This window comes from Oryctolagus cuniculus, chromosome 19 (genome assembly GCF_964237555.1).
Source record: "Oryctolagus cuniculus chromosome 19, mOryCun1.1, whole genome shotgun sequence".
Lineage (NCBI taxonomy): Eukaryota > Metazoa > Chordata > Mammalia > Lagomorpha > Leporidae > Oryctolagus > Oryctolagus cuniculus.
Window position 1 is genome coordinate 64,778,291 of NC_091450.1, and position 18,950 is coordinate 64,797,240.

An 18,950-nucleotide genomic window follows, 5' to 3' on the forward strand; every position below is an offset into this window, starting at 1 on the left:
AGATTTCTGTATGTGAGCCATTCTAACCGGGGTGAGGTAAAACCTCATTGTGGTTTTGATTTGCATTTCCCTGATTGCTAGTGACCTTTAACATTTTTTCACATGAATGTTGGCTATTTGGATTTCCTCTTTTGAAAAATGTCTATTGAGGTCCTTGGCCCATCTCTTAAGTGGGTTGTTGGTTTTGTTTTTGTGGAGTTTCTTGATCTTTTTGTAGATTCTTGTTATTAACCCTTTATCTGTTGCATAGTTTGCAAATATTTTTTCCCATTCTGTCGGTTGCCTCTTCACTCTCCTGACTGTTTCTTTTGCAGTGCAGAAACTTCTCAATTTGATGCAATCCCAATAGTTGATTTTGGCTTTGACTGCCTGTGCCTCCCGGGTCTTTTCCAGAAATTCTTTGCCTGTGCCAATATCTTGAAGGGTTTCTCCAATGTTCTCTAATAACTTGATGGTGTCAGGTCGTAGATTTAGGTCTTTAATCCACGTTGAGTGGATTTTTGTGTAAGGTGTAAGGTAGGGATCTTGCTTCATGCTTCTGCACGTGGAAATCCAGTTTTCCCAACACCATTTATTGAATAGACTGTCCTCTCTCCAGGAATTGGTTTTAGATCCTTGATCAAAAATAAGTTGGCTGTAGATGTTTGGGTTGATTTCTGGTGTTTCAATTCTGTTCCATTGGTCTATCCATCTGTTTCTGTACCAGTACCATGCTGTTTTGATTACAACTGCCCTGTAGTATGTCCTGAAATCCGGTATTGTGATGCCTCCGGCTTTGTTTTTGTTGTACAAGATTGCTTTAGCTATTCGAGGTCTCTTGTGCCTCCATATGAATTTCAGCATCATTTTTTCTAGATCTGAGAAGAATGTCTTTGGTATCTTGATTGGGATTGCATTGAATCTATAAATTGCTTTTGGGAGAATGGACATTTTGATGATGTTGATTCTTCCAATCCATGAGCATGGAAGATTTTTCCATTTTTTGGTATCCTCTTCTATTTCTTTCTTTAAGATTTTGTAATTCTCATTGAAGAGATCTTTAACGTCCTTGGTTAAGTTTATTCCAAGATATTTGATTGTTTTTGTAGCTATTGTGAATGGGAATGATCTTAGCAGTTCTTTCTCAGCCATGGCATTGTTTGTGTATACAAAGGCTGTTGATTTTTGTGCATTGATTTTATATCCTGCCACTTTGCCAAACTCCTCTATGAGTTCCAATAGTCTCTTAGTAGAGTTCTTTGGATCCCCTAAGTAAAGAATCATATCGTCTGTAAAGAGGGATAGTTTGACTTCTTCCTTCTCAATTTGTATTCCTTTAATTTCTTTTTCTTGTCTGATGGCTCTGGCTAAAACTTCCAGAACTATGTTAAATAGAAGTGGTGAGAGTGGGCATCCCTGTCTGGTGCCAGATCTCAGTGGAAATGCTTCCAACTTTTCCCCATTCAATAGGATGCTAGCTGTGGGCTTTTCATAAATTGCTTTTATTATATTGAGGAATGTTCCTTCTATACCCAGTTTGCTTAGAGTTTTCATCATGAAAGGGTGTTGAATCTTATCGAATGCTTTCTCGGCATCTATTGAGATAATCATATGGTTTTTCTTTTGCAGTCTGTTAATGTGGTGAATCACATTGATTGATTTGCGAATGTTGAACCATCCCTGCATACCAGGGATGAATCCCACTTGGTCTGGGTGGATGATTTTCCTGATGTGTTGTTGTATTCTATTGGCGAGAATTTTATTGAGGATTTTTGCGTCTATGTTCATCAGGGATATTGGTCTATAATTTTCTTTCAGTGCTGCATCTTTCTCTGGCTTAGGGATTAAGGTGATGCTGCCTTCATAGAAAGAATTTGGGAGGATTCCATCTTTTTCGAATGTTCTGAATAATTTGAGAAGAAATGGAATTAGTTCTTCTTTAAATGTCTGGTAGAATTCAGCAGTGAATCCATCTGGTCCTGGGCTTTTCTTTGTTGGGAGGGCCTTTATTACTGTTTCAATTTCTGTTTCAGTTATGGGTCTATTTAGGTTTTCTATGTCTTCATGGTTCAATTTAGGTAGGTTGCATGTGTCCAGGAATCTATCCATTTCTGATAGATTTTCTTGTTTGCTGCCATACAAGTCCTTGTAGTAATTTCTGATGATTCTTTTTATTTCTGTGGTGTCTGTTGTTACGTTTCCTTTTTCATCTCTGATTTTATTGATTTGGGTCTTTTCTCTTCTTATTTTAGTTAGTTGGGCCAATGGGGTGTTTATTTTTTCAAAAAACCAGTTCCTCATTTGGCTGATTTTTTGTAATTTTTTTTGGATTCAATCCTGTTAATTTCTTCTCTGGTTTTAATTATTTCTCTTCTCCTACTAGATTTGGGTGTGGTTTGCTGCAAATTTTCTAGGTCCTTGAGATGCGCTGAAAGCTCATTTATTTGGTATCTTTCCAATTTCTTGATATAGGCCCCTATTGCTATAAACTTGCTTCTCAATACTGCTTTTGCCGTATCCCATAAGTTTTGATATGTTGTGTTGTTATCCTCATTTACTTCCAGAAAGTTTCTGATTTCTCTTTTGATTTCTTGAATGACCCAGTGTTCATTCAGGAGTATGTTGTTCAGTCTCCATGTGTTTGCATACTTTCTGGGGTTTCCTGAGTTGCTAATTTCCAGCTTCATTCCTTTATGGTCTGAGAAGCTTCATGGTATGATTCTAATTCTTTTAAATTTGCTGAGACTTGCTTTATGGCCTAGTATGTGATCAATCCTAGAGAAGGTTCCATGCACTGCTGAGAAGAATGTAAAGTCTTTAGATGTAGGATTGAAAGTTCTGTAGATATCTGTTAGATCCATTTGGGCAATAGTGTCGATTAAATCTGCTGTTTCCTTGTTGATCTTCTGTCTGGATGATCTATCTATTTCTGAGAGTGGAGTATTGAAGTCCCCCAGTACTATTGTATTGGAATCTAAGTCTCCCTTTAATATCCTTAACATATCTTTTAAATAGACCAGTGCCCTGTAATTAGGTGCATATACATTGATAATTGTTATATCTTCCTGTTGAATTGAACCCTTAATCATTATATAGTGCCCCTCTTTGTCTCTCTTAACAGTTTTTGTATTAAAGTTTATTTTGTCTGATATTAATATGGCTACACCTGCTTTTTTTTTTTGTTTTTGTTGGCATGGAATATCTTTTTCCAAACTTTCACTTTCAGACTGCATGCATCTTTATTAGAGAGATGTGTTTCTTGTAGGCAACAAATAGTTGGGTGTTGTTCCTTAAGCCAGTCAGCCAATCTGTGTCTTTTAACTGGACAGTTCAGGCCATTCACGTTTAATGTGACTATTGATACATAGTGACTTTGCCCTGCCATTTTCCCGGAGATATTTTCTAGTATATGCTTTGAGCTTCCCATGCTCTTTTATTGGTAGGTGTTTTTCCTTTCCCTTCTTTCATATTGATGGCCGTGTTTCTGAGTCTAGCACATCTTTAAGCATCTTTTGCAGGGCCGGACGAGTGGCCACGAAATCTTTCAATTTCTGTTTGCTATGAAAGGTCTTTATTTCCCCTTCATTCACAAATGAGAGCTTAGCAGGATATAATATTCTGGGCTGGCAGTTTTTCTCTCTTAGCACCTGTGCTATGTCTCGCCATTCCCTCCTAGCCTGTAGTGTTTCTGATGAGAAGTCTGCTGTGAGTCCGATTGGAGATCCTCTGAGAGTAATCTGAGATTTCTCTCTTGCACATTTTAGGATCTTTTCTTTATGTTTCACTGTGGTGAGTTTAATTACAACGTGTCGTGGTGAGGATTTCTTTTGGTCATCTTTACTGGGGGTTCTATGAGCTTCCTGTACTAGGATGTCTCTGTCCTTCTCCAGACCCGGAACGTTCACTGCTAGTATCTCACTAAAAAGGCCTTCTAATCCTTTCTCTCTCTCCATGCTTTCAGGAACTCCTAGAACCCAAATGTTGGTTTTTTTAATAGTATCCTGTAGATTCCAACAGTATTTTTTAGATTTCTAATTTCCTCTTCTTTTCTTTGGTTTGACTGTACATTTTCCTGTGCTCTGTCTTCTAAGTCTGATATTCTCTCTTCTGCTTCACCCATTCTGTTTTTAAGGCTTTCTAATGTGTTTGTCATTTGATCTATTGAGCTCTTCATTTCATTTTGATTTCTCTTCACGATCACACTTTCCTGCTCTACTAGTTTCTGCGTTTCATTTTGATTCTTCCTTAAAATTTCATTTTCACGAGAGAGATTCTCAATCCTGTCCAATATGGATTTCTGTAGTTCAAGGATTTGCTTTTGAAAACTTCTAAATGTTCTTATCATAAATTTTTTGAAATCCGTATCTTGCATTTCTTCTATCTCATCATCTTCATAATCTTGGCTTGGGGTGTTTTGTTTATTTGGAGGCATCATAATGTCATCGTTGATCTTGTGCCCTCGATTTCTGTGTTTATTGCTTGGCATGGTTAATTCTGTTTCCCTCACTGTGAGTTTTTTTTTTAATTATACTATGTCCATGTTAAGTGCACTGCCTGCTGATGGAGGAGCCTTGGAGGCTTGAGATGGGTGTGGCCTGAGAGCTCTGCTTGGTTCTTCAGGGTTACAGGTGTGCAAAGGTGACACCCTCAGGTTATGCATGGTAAATCTCTCTTTATTTATTTTATTTTATTTTATTTTATTTTATTTTATTTTATTTTATTTTATTTTTTGTTCAGGAGGTAAGTAATACTGCAAGGCTGAGCAGAATGGATGGTATTTAGCTTCGCTGGCTTCTACCCAAAGAGTCCTGCGGACTCCCACTGGGTTGCCTAGGCTACTGAATTGTAGTCTTAACTCTCCCCTTTTATTATGTATATCCCAGCTCTTTGTCTCTTGCTTGCCTTTGCAAGGTTGGTGGAGAGTGGAACTTTTCTGTACCAGTATGCCCCCACCTATTTATTTATTTATTTATTTATTTATTTTTCCTTCTCTCCTGTAGTCTGTTGGACTTTCCCACTTCAAAACCCGCGTCCCTCTAAAATTCTGTCTGCCGTTTCCCCGCCAATGTCTCCGGTTACTAAGCTCACCTCTGCTTCCAGCGCCGATGTGTGGACTTGGAGCCCTGGGCGTCTCTCCTCTCCCCGCTGGTTTCTTTGTCACATAGACTCCCCTTCCCCGAACATTCTCTTTTTAAAATTTATAATTGAGTAATCATGCCTCATACACTTATGGGATATTGTGTGATAATCTGATGTTTTTATATGATTTTAGTGATAAAATCAGGGTAAGCAGCATTTCCATCTCCTGATGCAGTTATCATTTCTTTGTCCTTGCAGTCAACAAGTTCTTCTCTTCTAGTTCTTTATAAGACCTATAAGAGGTTCTAAATATTTCAAATACTACAGTAATATAGAACACTAGAATTTATTCCTCATATCTAACTGTATTTTGGTACTCCCCCTCCCCTTCTAGCAATCCCTGTTCTGTTGATTATTTTCTACTTCTTGTGGGGTTTACATGTTCATGTTTTCATGATGGTAGTTTTCTTCCCTTTGTGTCTGCAGGACTCCCTGAAGCAGCCTTTGTAAGGGTGGTCTGGTGGTGATAAACGTTCTGTTTTTTCATGCAAAGTATTTCTCTTTCACTTATGGAGGACATCTCTGCTGGATATATTATTCTTGTTTGGAAGTTTTCTTTCAGAACTTGGGATGTGTCATTCCATTCCCTGAGGGCCTGGAAGGTTTCTGCTGAAGAAACTTGTTTATTCTAATACAGTTTCCCTTAAACATGAGTTGGCACTTTTCTCAGGCAGTTTTTAAAATTCTCTTTGCTTTGTATTTTTGGTCATTTGACTATAATATGTCACGAGGAGGATCTTTTCTGGCCATGTCTATTTGGGGCATAATATACCTTGATGTTTATATCTTCCCCAAGATGGGGGCCATTTTCAGCTATGATTATTTTTTTGCATGGTTATTTCTACTCCTTTCTCTCTTTTGTCTTCAGGTATCCCCAAACTCATATATTTGATAATTTAATGGCATTCCCAGAATCTTGGAGGTTGTCTATTTTTTTCTTTTTCTTTTTATCTGAGTGGAATATTTCAAAGATATGTGATAAGATGTTGGTTTGGCAGGCTATGTTGGTTTTGGTTCCAGTTGGGCACCTTAGTATAGTCTCGCTATAGTTTCTTCAGAGAGAGAGACAGATCTTCCATTCACTGGCTCACTCCCCAGGTGTCCACAATGGCTGAGACTGGGCCAGGCCAAAGCCAGGAGCCAGGAGTTTCTCTCAGGTCCCCCATATGGATAGCAGGGACTTGTTATCCATCTTCTGCTGATTTTTCCCAGGGTACTAGCAGGGAGCTGTATCAGAAGTGGGGTAGCTGGCAGCCCCCATATGGGATGCTGGCATTGAAGGTGGTGGCTTTAACCACTATGATACAATACCAGTTCCAGTTAGAACTTTCAAATTGAGAGTAACCCTTTGACTGGGTCCACCACCCTTACTCCTATTACATGCCCTTTACAGGGTTTAAATGGAAACCCAGTGTATTAACCATAACTTGGGATAAAACTAATCTCCAAACTCTATCTCCCCAGGAACACTGCTGAACTATTTGTTTGACACCTTCAGAATGCTAGCTCTTCTTTAAATTGCCACTGAGAACACACAGAATTCAAAGGTCAACCAGGAGTTTTTAAGTTTGAATATCTGAGACTCCTTTCTATTGCATTGTCTTAGAGAATTTTGACAATCTAGTCTCTGACTTTCTACTCCCTGGTCTACGATTGTCTCTCTCTGTGCCCTATGCCCTAAACACATCTTCTCTAGTGACTGGCCATAGGAGACTATATAGATAAATGTGATTCCACTCAGTATACTTCTCTTACTTACAGGAATTGACCCCTTCCTGTTTCTGCCTGCTTTTATCTCCCATCCAGTGCCTTCAAACACTTGTTTCTATCATTACTGTGAGAAGACATGGGATGCTCCAAGTTCCTCAGATATTAACAGAAGTTAGGCAGATATTCACAACTTTGTATCTTGATTCCTTTTACTTTATATTTCTGGTATATATTTCCCAATTCCTTAAAGCATTCTTAATAAATACCTTTCATGGCCCAAGACTCTCTCATTGTGTGAGCGAATATACCAACATTAATTGGGTATTCACCTATTTCAGGAAGTCAGATATTTGGATGTGAAGTCAAGAGCTACACTGAACATGTCTGTATCAAGCTTTTTCACAACTTTCTAGGTGCTTGGAAAAGATTTCCAGGGGTGAAATTAATATCTATTGTTAAGCTTTTTTTGAATCACTTTTTCACCTTTTAAAAAATCTATGATTGGTTTTATGTGTAATATTGATGGATTTCTAGTTTTTTAGAGTGGTGTTGCAGGTAGTTGTTTCAGTTAATAATTTATTATAGCACAAATTCTCATGGTCTATGACAAATCTGAAGCAAAATTACTTGCTTTTTAAGAAAATTTCAAATTGATTTTGGTTACTTCACATGTATTATCATTCACTGGGTTTTCTCAATATATTAACACATTGAAACAGAATGAAAGAGTTTTCTTTTTTTAAAGATTTATTTATTTGAAAAGCATAATTACAGAGAGGGAGAGACAGAAAGAAAGAGAGAGGGCTTCTATCCACTGGTTCACTTCCCAAATGACCACAATGGCCTAGGCTGGGCCAGGCAGGAGCCAGGAGCCAGGAGCTTCTTCTGGGCCTCTCACATGGGTGTAGGGGCCTAAACATTGGGCCATCTTCTGCAGCTTTCCCAGGCACATTAACAGGGATCTGGAGTGGAAGTGGAACAGCAGGGACTTGAACTGGTGCCCATATGGCACCAGTTGCAGGTGGCAGCTTTACCTGCTTTGACACAACACTGTGCCCATCTTTTCTTTTTCTTTTTTTTAATTTTTTTAACTGAAGAATAGTTTATTGTTGTAGAGCAATACTCTGGAATTTCTTATAGTATTTCCTTAATGTTTACCTCTTTTATGCTTCATTTTTATAATTTATATCTTTGAAAGGGGGGTTCCTCCCTTCTGTTGGTTCACTCCCCAAATGCCCACAACAGCTGGAATTGGACCAGGGTGAAGTCAGAAGCTCAAAACTCAACCCTGGTCTCTCACATGGGTGACAGGGACCCCACTACTTGGGATATCACCTGCTGACTCCTAAGGGGCTCATAAGCAGGAAGGTAGAATCAAGAGCAGGTACAGGCTGGCACTGTGGTGTAGCAGGTAAAGCCACCACCTGCAGTTCTGGCTTCCTATATGGGTGCTGGTTTGAGTCCTGGCTACTTCACTTCCAATCCAGCTCTCTGCTATGGCCTGGGAATGCAGTGGAAGATGGCCCAAATCCTTGGGCACTTACTCCCCACGTAGGACCTCTGTTCTCAATGAGATATGAGACTTAACAGTTTCTTTCTTTCTTTCTTTCTTTTTTTTTTTTTTGACAGGCAGAGTTAGAGAGAGAGAGAGAGAAAGGCCTTCCTTTTGTTGGTTCACCCCCAAATGGGCACTGCACTGTGCCGATCTGAAGACAGGAGCCAGGTGCTTCCTCCCAGTCTTCCATGTGGGGGCAGGGCCCAAGCACTTGGGCCATCCTGCACTGCCTTCCTGGGCCACAGCAGAGAGATGGACTGGAAGAGGAGCAACTGGGACAGAATCCAGTTCCCCAACCGGTACTAGAACCTGGGGTGCCAGCGCCGCAGGCAGAGGATTAGCCTAGTGAGCCGTGGCACCGGCCTATGCGACTTAAGTGTAAAACCAGTTCTCAAACAGTTCTTTGTGTGTGTGTGTGTGTGTGTGCAAATTGTTGAAATCTTTATTATTATAGAGTTGATCTTCTGTGTACAAAGTTAATTGAAAATGAATCTTAATGGAGAATGGGACTGTGAATGGGAGAGAGAGAAGGAGGAGTGGTGGGAGTGTGGCTGGAAGGGTAGGTATGGTGGGAATAATAACTATATTCCTAAAGTTGTACTTGTGAAATTTGTATTCCTTAAAAATAATTTAAAAAATGCTAGTAACAGAATCTCTTTGAGTGTGATGAGACCAATTCATTTTTGTTTATAGACAATGATCACATAATGTATATATCTGGTCCCAAAACTTTTTTTGTATAACTGTGCTTACTACATTTGCATCTTGTCTGAGGTATGATAACTCTAATTTCTTTGGCATATTATCATTGTCTTTTCAAATGACTTCAACTCCTATTCTAATACAACCTTTTCCCTTTCTTTCCTTTAAGCAAAAAGAAGAGAATATCCATTGCTTAACCACACTTGGCCATTTTGGTTTTGAATGTTTGCCCTACCAGTTGGTAAATAGGGCTCTCCATCAAGGATTCTCTTTTAATATTCTCTGTGTGGGTAAGCGCCAAACATCTCATCTGAATTTCTCAATGTTATGCTCATTTCAATTTTTCTTTTTTTATTTATTTTGACAGATAGAATTATAGACAGTGAAAGAGAGACAGAGAGACAGAGAGAGAGAGAGACAGAGACATTTCAATTTATCTTAAGCCCTGTCACATTGGTGCTGTTAGTTTAAGACCATGTCTTAATGCTTATGTTGGGTTTCTTCTTTTTAGTTATATTACTTAAATACATTTGAATTTAAACACTTCAGTGATGTTCAAAGCCTATTGCAGCTTAGTGTCCAATTTCTTTCTACACCTCATTAATGACTGAGGGAGTCCTGGTCAGCATGTATGTTTTCAAGGACATCCCAGTCTCTGATGTATTTGGGACCCAAAATTTATTTATTTTTTAAAATAATATTTTCCAATGAACAAATCTTAACTGTATACACTTATTAGCTACAACAATGTTTTGATTTGTGTATACAATGTAGACTTATTAAATCAAGGTAATTAGCATACTCATTGCCTCCTTTACCTATCATTTTTTATGGTGAGACATTCGGATTTTACTCATTTAGTTCTTTTTCAATATAAAGTATATTATTACTGATTCTGGTGCTCCTGTTATACAACTTATTCTCCTTATCTATTTGAAAATTTATGTCCCTACTTCATCCCCACTCTCTAGCATCTGGTAACCATCATTCTACACTAATCTATGAGTTAAACTTTTTTAGATTTTGGGGGCCCTTTAAATCACTGTAGAGATCTAGTGTTACTTCTCAGCCGTCTTCTGCTCCTGTGGTGATCCAGCCATGTTTATTACAGGGGAGACTGGAATTGGAAAATCAATGCTGATTGAAACATTGTTTAATACCCATTTGAGAGATAACAAATCCTCACATTTTTACCCAAATGTTGGACTTAAAATTCAGACACATAAGCTGCAGGAGAGCAATGTTCAATTGAAACTGACTGTTGTGAAAACAGTGGGATATGGAGAGCAAATAAACAAAGAAGCCAGGTTGGTGTTTTCTTATTTCAATTCAGCATTTTCTTATTTTACGAGTTTTTCCTTATTTTTCCATAGATGAAATTGTAATATTTTCCTAAAGTGATTGATGCATTGGCTTCCATGTTTTAATTCTTTCCTAATTAAGTAACATTCTCTTCTTATGAAATTGATAGTTTTCTATCCTGTTGTCTGATTTCCTTACAATATATTTTTAAAAGATGTATTTATTTGAAAGACAGAGAGAGAGAGAGATTCCCTACCCTGATTCACTCCTCAAATGGCTGCAACAGCTGAGACTGGACCAGGCCAACGACAGTGGCCAAGAGCTCCATGCAGTCCCTGTGTGAGTGGGAGGGACTCAAGTATCTGAGCTGCCTTCTGCTGCTCCTCAGGTGCACTGGTAGGGAGCTGGATTAGGATCAGATTAGCTGGGATTCAAACCAGGCACTCCGATATAGAATGCAGGCATCCCCAGTGGTGGTGGTTTAACCCACCCTGCCACCACATTGGACTCTCCTTATATTTTGAATTAAACAATGACAGCAGTAATGCAATGTAGTTTTTAATGTTCTACTTTATTTCCTTGTTTCTCTTGCTATTGTGGAGACTTTTTATAGTCATGTGCCATATTTAAACTGTGAATGAGGGAAATAAATGATGGCATAGCAATCTTTTCAGATTCATATCCTACTTAGAGTTAGCTTTTGAATCAAAATGTGGTTCACATATTGCTTTGTGGGGGATGCTCCTAAGCTGGCTGGCACCTAGAACTTAGCACTTAGAGCTCTGTATTCAAGGGCATTATGCAGGTGGCTTGAAATCAACAACAGGCCAGTGTTAACCATCACTTAGGACATAGACTAGCCACAAATGCGGTACTTAGTGAATATTTTTCAAAATGAAAAAGATCAAAGAAATATGAAGGACCTTCAAAGTTCATACAAATATGTATTCTGAAAATTTATCAATTGATTTCATTTTTTGCACCATAATTATCTTTTAATTCCATTTTCTATGAACTTTTTAAAGTACCCTCTCATGTCTTTACACATTATTTTCCATGCAGGCATGATTGACTTTTGAAAATGACAATCCAGAGAAATAGTGCCATTAGTAACTTGTAAGTAGCTCTATCAGCAATGTCTTTAATATATATGTCTTTAAATTATGTTTGTGAAATTTTCTGTGATGAACACACATCTGTCACTGAAATGGCACTGCTCAACCCAGTGAAATCTTACAAATGTGTACTATGTATGTGTATTTAACATTTTTTTTTGACAGGCAGAGTGGACAGTGAGAGAGAGACAGAGAGAAAGGTCTTCCTTTTGCCGTTGGTTCACCCTCCAATGGCTGCCGTGGCCGGCACGCTGCAGCCGGCGCACCACGCTGATCTGATGGCAGGAGCCAGGTGCTTCTCCTGGTCTCCCATGGGGTGCAGGGACCAAGCACTTGGGTCATCCTCCACTGCCTTTCCTTGCCACAGCAGAGAGCTGGCCTGGAAGAGGGGCAACCGGGACAGAATCCGGCGCCTCGACCGTGACTAGAACCCAGTGTGCCGGTGCTGCAAGGCGGAGGATTAGCCTAGTGAGCCGCAGCGCCAGCCTGTATTTAACACTTTTAAACATATATTACAGTATTGTTAACCAGCCCATCCATCCAAATAGTACTGCTCTCAATTGCTTTATTATTTCCACTATTAATAATTTAATACATGTCTTTCAATATTAATAGAATCTTCGACTAACAAATCGTATTGCATACAATTATGAGATACAATTGATGCTTTTGTATCTTTAAACAATGTGGAATGATTAAACTGAGTGAATTAATATGCCCATCACCTTGTCAACTTATTTGTTTTTTGGGATGAGACATTTGAAATGAACCCTTAGCAATTTCAAAATAGGTGATATGTTGTTGTTGACTGTAATCACTGCAAGGTGTAAAGATTTCAAATTTATTGCTCCAGCATATCTGAAACTGTGTATGCATTGAGTAACAACTTGCTATTCCTTCCTTTCCTCCATGCCAGCCTTTGTAGGCCATCATTCTCCTCTCTGAGGTAAGTTTGTAAACATTCCACGTGGGTTCTGAGACTGTGTGGTATTTGTCTTTCTCTGACTCAGTTAACTCAGCCTGATATCCTCCAGGTTCATCCATGTTGTCCAAAGTATCAGCCTTATCTTTCTAACAGCTGAATGGTATCCCACTGACCACATTTTATTTCTTTATCCTAAATGGAAATGTAGGTTGATTTCATAGTTTGGCTCTTGTGAAAACTGCTGCAGTGAACATGGGAGCAAGTATTTCTTCAACACACTTTACTTCATTTCTTCTGTGCATGCACCTGGTCGTGGTAATTCTGTTTTAGTTTGTTGAGGGATGGCCACGGTGTTTCTCACACTGTCTGTACAATTACACTTCCAGCAGTGATACGCAAGTTCTCTTTAGACTGTATCCACAAAAACATGTTATTTTTCATCTGTGAAAAAAGCCATTCTAACGGATGTGATGCTGGCAGCTCACTGTGGTGTGAATTTGCATTTCCCTGATTTTTTGGGGTGGTGTCCAGCCATTTCCCATGTGCATGATGTTCACGTGCATGTTTTCATTTCAGATATGTATGTTGAGGTCCTTTGTCTGTCTTGTCTCTACCTTGTTGTTTCCTTTGTTGTGCAAAAACTTTCATTTTGTGTAGTCACATTTGTCTGTTTTGTTTTGTTGCTTTCAGGTTACTATCAAAAACATTATCACCCATGCCTATGTTGTAGAGCTTTTCTCTTATGCTTTTATCTGGTAGTTTTACACCTTTAGGTCTTATATTTAAGATTTTAATGTATTTTGCGTTTATGTGTGTCTATGGTATGAAATAAGGATCTAATTTAATTCTTCTGAATGTGGATACAACTTTCCCCCAGACCATTTGCTGAAAAGATTGTATTTTTCCCATTGTATGTATTTGGGCCCTTTGCCCCAAAGCCGTTTTTTTTTTTTTTCTGTTCTGTTAGTTTATACATCTGTGTCTATGTCATTATCTGACAGTATTTTTTAAGTGATAGTATTAATTTTTTATTGCTGCTTTAAAACATTACCAGGAACTTAATGCTTAAAACAGTAAAATTGTCTGATCTTAGTGTTTGGGAAGTCAGAGGACCAACAAAGGTCTCATTGGGTCAAAATCAAGGTGTCAGCTGGGCCGTGTTCTTTCTGGACTCCATAGGGAAAAATTAATTTTCTTTACAAAAATAAGTTTTTACACTTGATCTTAGCCTAAAGGCTGAGAAGTGATATATGACAATAATTAAAACAAATTTTAAAAGGCACGTAAAATTGTACCTATGTGTGGGGTAGCATTGATGTATCGGGGTGGGGGATAGCTAGCAGGAAGATTGACTGCTGCAGCACCAAACACGCCAGATTCCATGCAGTGGAAAATGGAAGCTCCTGCAGTTTAGGCACTTACAACAGGTGCCAGCTGGAAATAACCAACAGGGCTGCCAACTGTGTCTCCATGATGGCCTTTAGCTCATTATAAAGTCATTGTAATAAACTCACCATGGTTGGCACCCTACTCTCATCATGCACCTGAAGCCATGACACTTCTGAGATTTCCCAAAAAGGTCAAGGAAATGAGTGGTACTCAGGTCCCTCCCCCAACCCTGCCCCCTTTGAATATTTAATTAAGTTCTGCCCCAGACAACACCCCATGCCTCCAGTTCACATTAAGTGGTGGGCTCAAACCTTGTTGGTACAGTTCTTTCTTGAGTGTGCTCGCACACCTTCCTGAATGTATTGAAAATATCTTTATATTTTGAATCCATGGAAAAATTACTCTTGCTTTGTCCTTTTTACTTATGTCTGTTTTGGCTGAGGTCCTTTGTGGCACCATACAAATATTTTTCTTTCTAAGTGAATAAAGACACTGGCAGTTTTCTACATATTTCCACATCTCTGTCACAGAATTCCCACACTCATGGTGTACATGGATCCCAAACTCACAAGGGGCAGGGGGTCCCCTCTCAGCCCACGAACTTGCCCCCTGCAAAGAAAGAGACAAGGTGTTCCCAGAGCCAGCTGCCTGTCAGTATCCCACCCTGGCAGTCTGATTCCTGGCACCTGTGATACAGTGAGGGGGGGAGCACCACCCAGGCCAGGCCAGCTCAGATTCAGTGGGGACCACAGATTTATTCCTCTCACATAGTAATGTGGTTGCACACAGGTATGAGCCACAGCAGCCTCTACTCACCTTGTTAAGATGGTGCTTCCTCCCTGATAGTCACTGAGATGGCTTGGAATTCAGCAAGCATGCAACACCAGGAAGTGCTGCACACTGCAGAGTTCACCTGGGCCTGTTTGGGGGACACTAGGGTGGTTAAGCTGCCTGAGGGGTGTCTTTGGGTGACAGCTGGTGGCTTCAGTTCCACTTCACCAGGGGAGGGGAGGAGGTAGGACAACTCCTGGGCAGTGGGCTCCATGGTGCCCCCTTCTGGGGATGCATCCCTTGCTTTCAGATCTGCAGGGGGCAGGTTTGACCTCAGAGGCTCAATGAGGAGCCTGGATCCTGACTGGTCTGGCAGGCCTTTGGGCTGTAAGGGCCACAGACCCTTCTGGTGAGGCCTGGGCACTGGGTCCAGGGGCTCAGACAGGGGCCGCCCAGCCAGACAACGGCCATGCAGTGCTCCGTTTGTGACCATGAAGGGCGCAGCAGCCCCGAGCCCCTTTCTTCCTCTCCACTCCCTGCGTTTCACAGCCCTCTTCAGGGCACATCCTCATTCCACAGTCCAGGGCTGCCCTCGCCCCCCAGTTTCCACTGGACCCTCCTGCTGACCCGGCTGTGTAGCTTTGTCCCCGCGCCCCTGCCCTTGACCTGTGCCTCCCCTTGCTGCACCCATGCCCCCTGGAGTATAATTTTGGCAACCACTTGGACTTTTCACAAAAGCACCCTTTGAAACACCTTTCTCCCCAGCACTGGTCTGATAGAAGATGCCTGTTGTGGAAGCTGCTTTGACTTGCTTGCGCCTGACACTGTAATCTCAGGAGCACTGAGCAACCCCAACCGGGAGCCCCCCACCCAGGAGGAGCAGGGCTGTGCATTTGCATCTGGTTCCCTCCCTGCAGATGTCCCCAGCCTGGCTTCCCTTAGAGAAAGGATTCATTCTTGCTGCACATTCATGTTTGCAGGGTGGAGTGTAGCTTTCTCTTTACAAAGCCCTTGCTCCTGGTGGGAGCTGGTGGGGGTGGATTGGAGGAGCGCCCCTCTCTTTCCCCTCCAGCCTAGTGAAATAGAAATCAACAGGAAGAGAGAAGCCAGTTAGGGAGTTTGATTGAAACTGTTTAACTTTTGCTCTGCCTGTGGAATGCACGTTCTCATGTGTGAAAACTTAACCCAGATGGTAGACTACTGAATTATAGGATGACAATTTTTAATTTTAGACTCCACTTTTAAACATTCCTCTAGAAAGAAAATATGTCCTTAAAATACAGCTGTCATAGTTTAGGTCACATAATGTGCAAGCATGTCACAGGAAGACTAGCACAGAATCTTACTTTCCCTGCTGGAAGATTTTCTGCTGTCTTCCTTCTGGTTGCCATTGCACAAGTCTGCAAGGGAATCACAGGTTTTGCTCATGTGTTTCCTAGCAAAGAAGTAGCTGAGGGCACTGCTTATGGATTAAAGGATCTCACTAGCATGCTTCAGAGTGTTTTAAACAATTGAATCCTGTGCTGCAGTCTCTCTAATGGAGGGACCGATCATGATGCAGAGCAGCAGTGCCAGGTAAACCGTGTGAGTACGGGCTGTAGTTTATACAGTGTGAACACACCTTAGTCATGCAAGTATATTGCTGTTTATACTACGTTCACCTGCATGATCCCTTTAAAATATTGTTTACAATTTTTACACCACATTTTATATTACAGTATATATATATATATATTTTATGCTGCACACTTATCTTCAAATCTCTGACAACCTAAAACTGGCAATAGATATGACATTATTTCTTTACTGACAAAGTGCTTTTATTTTTATTGAAAATATGAATATTTTAGGAACAGTTGATCATCTTTTGTGTTATTTAAATTCTTATTGCTTATTTTGATGCTACCTAAGATGAAATACTACTCATGAAATTAAAAAAATCAGAATGATATTTTCAAGATTTTGTTTTAATTTTACATTTTTGTCTTCACTGGCATTAAATTTTGGCCTGTTTCTCAGTAACATAAACAGCTCAGTAATAAAGGGAAGTAGTCTTCAGTATGATGTGTGCTGCACTACCATATATATGGAATGGGTGCACAAAGACAGTGCTAGGGCAGCTATGGTAGAAGATTTATGAAAATTGATGAAACTGCACCTATAATTGCATTCGTAATGTCTCTAAGCCACAATTCTGATGTATTGTACTTGATCAATGAATGTGTTTACTATAATCATAGTTTGGTTTAAATATGTAAATAATATCTGTAGGATTTTTATGTGTTTGGGATTTATAGTATTGATGGGGAATATTCTTGAACCTCAAGAGTTATTACCAATGTGTTATTTTTGTTTTTATAGAATAATTTAAAACAAGATACTAATTTTATAGGTAATATTTAGAGATTTTATAATTATATATTTCACAACCTATTAAAATGTTTTTATATTGGAGCTTTTTTTACATTGTTGTAACATGCAACAGACACTTGTTTGTTTCAAAATAATTCATTCATTCAATAAATGCTTCATGTTATGGACCAGAAACCACAAGACTCTATGGATTCACAGAAAATGCACAGTGTTTGTTGATAGGCACCTAAACATTAGAAATGGAAAAATGTGAATTATCTTCTATAAATATTTCTTCTTTTAATTATTTGAACAAAATCTTTGGATTCAACCTAGAGCAGAGAAACAAAATGACTAAGAATAATTACTATATATACTATAATTTAACAACTGAAGAAGTAGACCAGTGGGTGATGGAGACAACTGGTGAGTTCACGGACATGAAGAGTCTCCTTGGGATAAGGACACACTGGTGGCTGTCCTGAGCAGACACTGTGGAAGTGCAGTCCTTGGAGACACTGGACACTGTGGGCTCAGTTCCTGGGCAAGCTGTGAACTCACAGGAGGTCAGCACAAGCAGGACCATGAGGGGATGATGGAGAATAGAATTGTCAGGCAGGAGTGTAGCAGCCTAAGAGAGGGTGGGGTCCAAGACTAAGCACAGGTTAGGTGAGGCCTGAATGACTGTCCTGGCAGGAGCAGGGCTGGGAGGCTTCAGGCTCCTCTGTGTGGGAGGAGCTGTGTCATTTCCTTAACCCTGATGGTCACATGCCCTGGCCAGGCCAGCAATGGTGTGGGGTTATCACAGTGTGAGTCAGGGTTAAGGAGCAGAGAGTGGGACCCTGTGGGGCCTCAGGAGGGTAGGACAGGCTGCAGGGACATGTTTGCCATGACTTCACCCTGTTTAGTCTCCAATGATGAGGGCGGATGGCAGAGGGGGGATGACAGATGGGAGGTGCCCCCATATGACCCTCTGAGTGACAGAAGCAATGTCCCTGAAGTGAGTTCTCCCACCTTTCTTCTTGTATTACTCAACCCATGGCCTGGTCAGCAGCACCTGGTAACCCAGCTGCCTGAGACCTTGGGAAGTGGTTCATCCTTGGAGCCCCTGAATGTGGTGATGTCTGGGGCAGTGTGTGGATCCCTGCCCTGCAGAACACACCCAGCACCACACCACAGTCACCTCCACCAGCCAGGGCCCAGCTTCCTCACAGGACCCTGCCCTTGGCCTTCCTCCATCCTCACCTCCAGGGGAGACCAGACAAGGGTTATGAGGAGACTGGTGAATACAACAGCAGCAATGGAACCTGTATACCTAGGAACACACATGGGCTTGTGCACACACACACACACACAGGCTCACACTTGTCCCCAGTGGGATATTACAGCTCAGGTCCCCTGGGACAGGGAGAGTAGTGAGGAGCTTGCCACAGCAGGACCCAGGAGGCTCCACAAATCCTGCAAGGCATTCACTGTCCCTGCAGGAGCCAGAGGCAACCATGCCCGGCCGAGGAGCTGGAAGGGGCCTAATGGTGCTGACAGTGAAGGTGTCCCCCAGATGTGGATGTCTTATCTGGGAGCCCTAAGGATTGTGGGTGCTCCTGACCCCATATGCTTATTGTCAACATCAGTGTCTGTGTGGTCAGCACCAGTGTCAGGGGCTGGTGGTGAAGTCACAGTGACTCAATACTTCACCTCTTGCCTGTGTCAAGGACAGAGTCTCTGTTCCTCCTGCAGAAAGTCTGGTCCCTGATGGCTCAAGGTCCCAGGCAGGTGGCAGGCAGCCTTCCTCACCCCTCCACCTAGTCTCTGGATTCTGATATCCAACAGCAACAGCAGCAGCAAGGAGAAACTGGGAGGCGGGCAAGAGGCACAGCCTGGATCAGCAGTGCTAGGGTAAGCCTGTCATGTGGCAGGAGGTTGTGCCACATGGATTCCCCAGTTCTGGTCATTGCAAGGGTAGGCAAAGTACGGGGACCTCAGGTATTGTATGTTAATTGTGAGGGCACAC

The 18,950-nt window shown here is 41.0% G+C and overlaps 1 protein-coding gene across 11 annotated transcripts in view; it reads left to right on the forward strand.

The window, feature by feature from the left end:
* Positions 1 to 18,950, forward strand: part of LOC103346711 (uncharacterized) — a 107,250-nt gene that overhangs the window by 8,242 nt on the left and 80,058 nt on the right. For 4 of the 11 annotated variants that reach the window (XM_070064710.1, XM_070064714.1, XM_070064711.1 and 1 more), the window contains exon 1: positions 16,440 to 18,835. The gene's annotated coding sequence lies outside the window, so the exon portion shown is untranslated. Of the gene's footprint in view, positions 1 to 9,254; positions 9,376 to 10,196; positions 10,393 to 11,449; positions 11,504 to 12,418; positions 12,449 to 16,432; positions 18,836 to 18,950 lie in introns of those variants that run through there. The other 7 variants (XM_070064713.1, XM_070064724.1, XM_070064719.1 and 4 more) reach the window with 7 other exon arrangements.